This window comes from Geospiza fortis, unplaced genomic scaffold (assembly GCF_000277835.1).
Source record: "Geospiza fortis unplaced genomic scaffold, GeoFor_1.0 scaffold112, whole genome shotgun sequence".
Taxonomy (NCBI): domain Eukaryota; kingdom Metazoa; phylum Chordata; class Aves; order Passeriformes; family Thraupidae; genus Geospiza; species Geospiza fortis.
In genome coordinates this window covers 15,852,250-15,858,952 of record NW_005054298.1, presented here as the reverse complement: position 1 = coordinate 15,858,952, position 6,703 = coordinate 15,852,250, and the positions used below count along the sequence as shown (strand labels likewise).

General features: G+C 39.2%; 1 long non-coding RNA gene across 1 annotated transcript in view; it reads left to right on the top strand.

Annotated features, from left to right (window-relative positions):
- Positions 1–3,707: 3,707 nt before the first annotated feature.
- LOC115947781 overlaps positions 3,708–6,703 on the top strand; it is a 4,971-nt gene continuing 1,975 nt past the window's right edge. The window contains exons 1-2 of the long non-coding RNA XR_004081638.1: positions 3,708–3,776; positions 5,407–5,597. This is a non-coding gene — a long non-coding RNA (uncharacterized LOC115947781). The remainder of the gene's footprint in view (positions 3,777–5,406; positions 5,598–6,703) is intronic.

Here is a 6,703-nt window from a genome sequence, read left to right as displayed (position 1 = left end):
CGTAGATATAAACAAAACAGTATTGTTTTAGGGAGACTCAATGTTTGGTAGAAAAAATAAATCTATTCAAAAGAATTTTTCCAGTTCTGGTAATGAAATTATATTTAAAAGGCTATATTGCATCATATCAGATGATATCTTTACGTGCATTTCAAATTATTTAACATAGGTAATTATCTACAATAAAATGACATTTGTCAAATGACGTTAACCAGTGTTTTTACAGCCCAGGTTTGTATCAATGTTCTCATCAGATATATTTCTCTGCCATGATTTTTAATGCCAGCTGTTTCATAAATGTGAAGAGTTCACTATGAAATTACATGTTTGTAATAAATGTATGGATTTAATTTTATTTTTTTGCAAATGATACTTTTTCAAGGTTAGTTTAAAGGAAATTAATAGAAAATGAAGGCTAATAACTCTGCATGTAACCGAAGTCTTGAATTCATGTACCAATGTACATAATTGTTCCTTTAAACAATCATGTTGGAAAATTTTCTAGTTTTTACTTCCCCTCTTCATATAATTCCTGACTCATGACCTCCTATCTACCAGCCAGACTTGATGTGCATGACTGTATCTCATTTATAATAATCATGATCTTTACAGAGAGATCAATTAAAATATTATGGTTCTTTTAAAATCAGAATGCATATCAAACGAAGCCTCACTTATAAAATAGAGAAAAAGCCCGGGCTTTTGCAGTCTCCTCTGTATGAATAAGATGTTTTAGAAATCTCTTAATATTCAAAGACAGTTAATCATTAAAGAGGCAAATATGTTAATTTGGTTTTATCACAATTGAAAATGCTGTTAGTGGTTCTATGGATTACACTGTTCTATATACACTACATTTAACACAGTTAGCAAAATGAGTCCTGAAACTCAAAAATCACCCCCCCTAACATAATATATAGTTTAAATAAAAAGCTAAATAATTTAAAGAATTGTTTTCTTTGTGGTATGCACTCTTGTTTGTATAAAAAGTATTTTAGAAAATAGAATATTTTAATTCCTTCCCTTTTTGTTTTCACATAAAATTGCTGAATGGAAAAAAACCCAACATTATTTAAACTGAGGTTGAAAATATCTAGAGGCTTCAACAGTGGACAATTTCTTTTCCTTGTAGTTATAATTAAATCCTTTTTTTTTTGGGGGGGGAGGGGGTCTTGGGGGAAGGAGGAGGAGGACGGTGTTACTAATCCCGGCCACTATATTGCTTGCAAAGAAAATGCTCTAAGACTTAAAGGAAAGATAAAGGTGAACTGCAGGATAGTGTTAAAATTCAACAAATCTCATTCTTAATTCCTTAACACTGCAATGCTGTTCATTTCCTTGTATCTTTTTTATTTTCACCAAGCTTTGTGCATTTGTGCTTGGAATTTGAACATTTTTCTGTTTTTTAAATTAGATGAAAGAAACATTTCAATTGATGTAATTCTACCCACTCTCTTCCTAACCACTGTATCACAAGAGGATTTTATTAATTGCATTTTTTAATGCTGCTCTTGTTTTTAATCAGTTTCCTCTAGGTTAGCTTATGTATCACTTTTAGCAAATTCTATTTATGTTATCCAAAGAATTAAAGATAGCAGATGCAGGTAAAATCCTTTTCAAGAAGGCTTGAGCATAGGACAGAAGAAAAAATACCCCAAACCAAAACAAAAAACAATTAGAACAATCTCCCAGCCAGTATCAGCCTAGAAAGAAGCAAAGCACACACAATACCTCAAGTGTGTTTGTGTGTGTGTGTGTGTGTGTGTGGGAAGGGCTTCATAATACCAATATTATTTAAAATGGTGTGGATCTGCGGCAGCCTGCAGCAACAGCAGCTTCAGCCAGTGCTGCGCCAGCGAGGCAGCGGCCCTGCCCTTGTGCTGGCCACAAATGACCAGTGAAATCCCAGAGGCACTCTTGAATTTCTGCATTCTCATTTCATCAGCTGCAAAATATCTGTCACTCATGTCCCACACTGGGCAAAGTGACACCTGCCAGTCTCAAGAACAAGGACAAATTAATGTTCTTCCACCAACTGTGTCTCAGAAACGAGTGGCGAGCGGCAGCGCGAGCAATCAACAGCTCGAGTACATTGTTAAAGTTTGCAATGCATTGCTGGGGGTTCCGTTCAGACAAGGTAATTTGCAGCAGCTGTTGTCAGTTTGTGCTGTTATTGAACATGTGTTCTGTTGATTTCCCTCCTAATGAATCTTTTAAAAATATTTGCAAAATACGTGTAAAATTGCATTGCTGAGGTTTCATGAAGCTGCAAAACAAGGTGGCTCATTTTAAACAATGCTTGGGAGAGACGGTGCAGCAGCTGCCAGGCAAACATGTAAGCCAGGCACTCACCTTATCCCCTCCATCTTCCTAGAAATCACTCTGAAATATTTTGGATAGTAGGTATAAAATCTCCAAAAAACCCAAAACATCAGAAAACATTTCTGATGTCTGTCATCATGTCACATCGTGTTATGCGATATTATATCTGCTTGTGATGAGATGCAACATGACAGGATGTAATGCAATGTAACATATAAAAAAATGTAAATAATCCACTTTTGGGGATTAGATATCTGCTGTCAATTCCTATAGCAGGAACCTGAACTGAATTTATTGAGGCGGATGGGAGCTCAGCAAACACCAAACTATGCAGTGGTGTTTGCAAACCAGCACACATCACAGTTCACTGCCTCTCCCAATTGCTTTTGGGTAGTTTGGCTCTTATATGACTGTATTACGATGTTAAATAGAAGTTCTTGTGGTGTACAGTCTTGTGACTCAATAATTCTGTTAATTATCACTGCCTACAGCAATCACTCCAATGATGACTTGCCATGAGTAGCTGTTTGTGCATTTTCCAATATACTTGTTGGAAATAGCTGTAGTGTTTTCCACAGCAAAACACACAGTGTGAACAGAAAATCATGTAGTAAATAGGACATAACTGGGGAGAAAAAACAGTGCTTTGGGACAAATAAGAGACTGCTCAGGACAGCGTAACCTCCTGAGGTCTCCCTGAGGCTGGAGACCTTCCTTCCTTTGTTGGCACAGCTGTATCTCTCTGTAAGTTACTGATCAAAAAGCACCTACATTTTAGGATTGGACAGGCTCTGCACCCTTTTATCGCAGTGGCAGTTCACCAGTGCTTTCTGCCAGCTCTGGAGGAGCAGGCTTGGGCACAGAGCAGGGCAGACTGTGCCCATGGGTGCCTGAGGAGCCAGAGGGCTGTGCCATGGAGAGTGGGCATTTGAAATGTCGGTGAATGTAGCCTGAATGCTCGGTAACAGTGTTCTGTGACATGGGGAGATGGCTTTTGAAGTATTGCATAGGTCACTGATGATTTGGGGAAATTAAAAGACTTAGATTTGCCTTCACATAGCCATGGGTAGGGAAAAGGGCTTATCACCAGCAGCAGGAGGAATGCAGAGAGGAGCACCCCAGTCCCCTGATTTTCTCCCAGCATAGCCTGGGTCTCTATGCCTCTGCCCCTGCCTTCCTACTGACTTGCTGTGGCAGCTGATTCCAGCCCAGAATTCCAGCCCCTATTTTTGTGTCCAGTGCCTGGGAAAAAAAATCCAAGCCATTGTATTTCATCAGTAATTAAGTGCTAATGGATGTCTTAGAGCATGCTTTTAATTTTCTTTCAACAGAAGACAAAATGCCATGTTGTCTGAAGCTCTGACTGCACCTCAGGCACTCTGCAAAAATATCTTCTTACAGCTACAAGGGCTTCACCCCCACTATGTTTGACTGTGTTGGGAGCTCAAGCACAGGTGAGTGGACAGCATTTTAAGTACTGTGTTTATTCAATGTTCTCTAACCAGGGCTAGATAATATGATATTTACAAAGCCCCATTCTCTGCACCCTCAAAGGTTGCCCACCTTGGCAGCATCGATGCCATTGAACTGGTATTAGCAGCAGTGAGGGGTGGCTGTAAATTTTGCCTCATGTAGACAAGGCTTACAAGGTAAGTAGGCAGACCCCCAGCTGCAACTGCGTGCCTGGGAATGGAACCTTTTATTTGCTGTCATAGTGATGACTTTTAATTGTCCCAATAAACAAGCTTTTAAAAAGCTTCTAAAATGTTCTCTAATAACACACTTTGGTCTTTAGCCATAGAAATGCAGAAATAATTAGAAGTGCCATTGTGTACAGTGCCTTCTGGACTGGGCTGAAGGTGAAGGAGAAAGTATCATGCTATCCTTGTCAGCTGCAAGGGTAATTACTGCTGGCTGAAATTACTCAACATTTGTTTATAAGCTCCCCAGAGCATGCTGTAAATAGATTGTCTGTTATAGTCCAATCACATTAAAACGCTGCTCCTTGCAAACTGCTACCTCCTGTTTTCTGTAAGCTAGACAGAGAAAGCCTGCTGCTCACTTATTGAGCACCAAGCACTGAAGAGCTATGTTTAATGTGATTGTTTTCATTAGCTCTTCCCCCTCTGATATTACATTTATAGTTTGCTGGGCTTGAAGACTGGCATGTTGCATTGCTTTCATTTACTGTAGTAAGACTGAATAGCTTTATTTCTGGAAGCTGTATGCAACAGTTGATGGGAATTTTGGAATAGCAAAAGCGTGGGAATATCTACAGGCAACTTGTTCTCCTCTTGGGCAATGGTGTTTTTCTCTTTGCCTTCTAAATGCTCCTGCACTGGTTCCAGCAGTGGTCACATTGCCTAAATTGTCCTTTAAAGGATGAGGAGTATTTTCATAAAAGGTTAGAAAGAATGTTTTTTCCTTAGCACTGAATTTCACACTACAGCATTGTCCTGTCCATTATGACCTGAGTTGTATGAAATAGTGATGCAGCCACAGCCTGTCTGTTTGATTTGCTCTCAGCGTGATTTACCACATCATATCACAGCAGCTCAGGTATTTCCAATAAATATGGGGACAAATTCATCGCTGACATATGCAGAGAGAATTCCAGTGCTATTGATAGAGTTGCATTTGCTCCCACCAAGGTGAATTTGGCCACTAAACTGAAGATTTAGGGGAAACAGAATTTTGTAGAAAACCCTAAATTTAAAACTAAATTAATTAACAAAACAAAACAACCCAACACATAAAAAAAATCCAAAGACCTTCTATCTCCATGTATTGGAAAAAAAAAAAAGCTGTACATATCCAATACTGGATATCAGAGGCAGAAATTTGTAACCCCTGTTTCATGAGTAATTCATGAGAACACACACAAAGGGTATTTCAACAGCACTCAATTTATTTACCACTGATTATTCCCCAAAATCAGTACTGATTATATATAGAGCAAAGTGTGGACTCGTCATGTCACATTTATTTGAAAAGGTTAGTAACAACATGCTGCCTTGCATACCTCCACAGCTGAAAAAAAAATCTAGACATTACTGAATTTAACCTGATTTTCTTAAAACACAGGCAATTCACTGGTGTAAATCCTCATGGAAGACATTGCAGCTATGACAACTTACACCAGCACCTGAGCTTCCCTGGAAATAACACAACAAAGCAGCAATGCTAGTGACCAGTAGAGAATTATTAAAGGAACACAGATAATTGTGAGAAAATAAATGACCTGGGTAGAAGAGCTACTATAAAATGAAGTGCAGGTAAATCACTATACTGGACACCTTCCAGCCTCATGTCCTAGGTGCCTTTCTCCCTAATTTTAACATCTGCTTAAAGCTTCTGTTCTCTGCAAACCAGTCAGAAAGGGAAAAGAATTGAAGTTTGGAAATTCACATTTGTTTCTAACTGGAATCATTGCCTCTGGAAAACTGTTCTTCTGGGAAAGATGCTGGAGCGCTAGAAATGATGATTCAATTGCCCATTAAGATAATTCCAGGAAGTACTTCTTTCTTGAGGCTGTATTTCCAGGAATGGCAATCATGGCATCACTGCTCTGACAGTCCTTTAGGTATCTCCAGAAGTGGACACAGCAGGTGAATATTTCCAGTTACTACAAGTAATACACTACAGGTTAGATCCTCTGGTTATCTTTATTTGCAAAAGCTGGCTGGTGCAGCATATTGCAGTCCTCTGATGATGAACTATACCAATTGTTTTGCAATAAGTGGAAGCTTCTTTGCAATCCAGGTAACATTTTTTTATGTTCCTATTCCTGCTCTTTTGTGCTATTAGAGAAGCAGTGAATCTTTAAAGAGAAACTTCCTACAGCTAAAAAAGACATTAAGGGGAAAAAAAGCTGGGAGCCATAGTGACAGGTACAACTAAGGCTGTATCCTTCGGTTCCCTGGAAACCAGTCAAACACTATCTCATCTTGCAATGGTTGTGTCTGATCCTCTGCTTCAGACATCTTCCTAATAATGGCAACTACAGAGGTGACTCTCTGCAAATAAGGGCTTACAGCAACTGGACATCCATCATATATCTCCAGAGCAACATTAGACCACCCTAATGGGTACTCCCGTCTTCATTATGATATTAATTCTCTAAATTTCCAAAGTGATTTCATTTGTAAAATGACAAAGGCTGGCTGCTCAGGAGACAAAGTGTTTTCATCCCCCTCCTGCATGCTTACAAAGGCTTGCTCTCTTTAGTCTTTGGGGGAAAAGAAATTTGATAGCATTAGATCTCTTGTGATACACAAGGCTGCCTAACAGCTACACCACCTGCCAGCACCGCATGCCTGCCCATCCAGCCTGAAGATTCTAAAGCAATGGTTGATGAGTAGAACATAGAAATTGGGGGGGG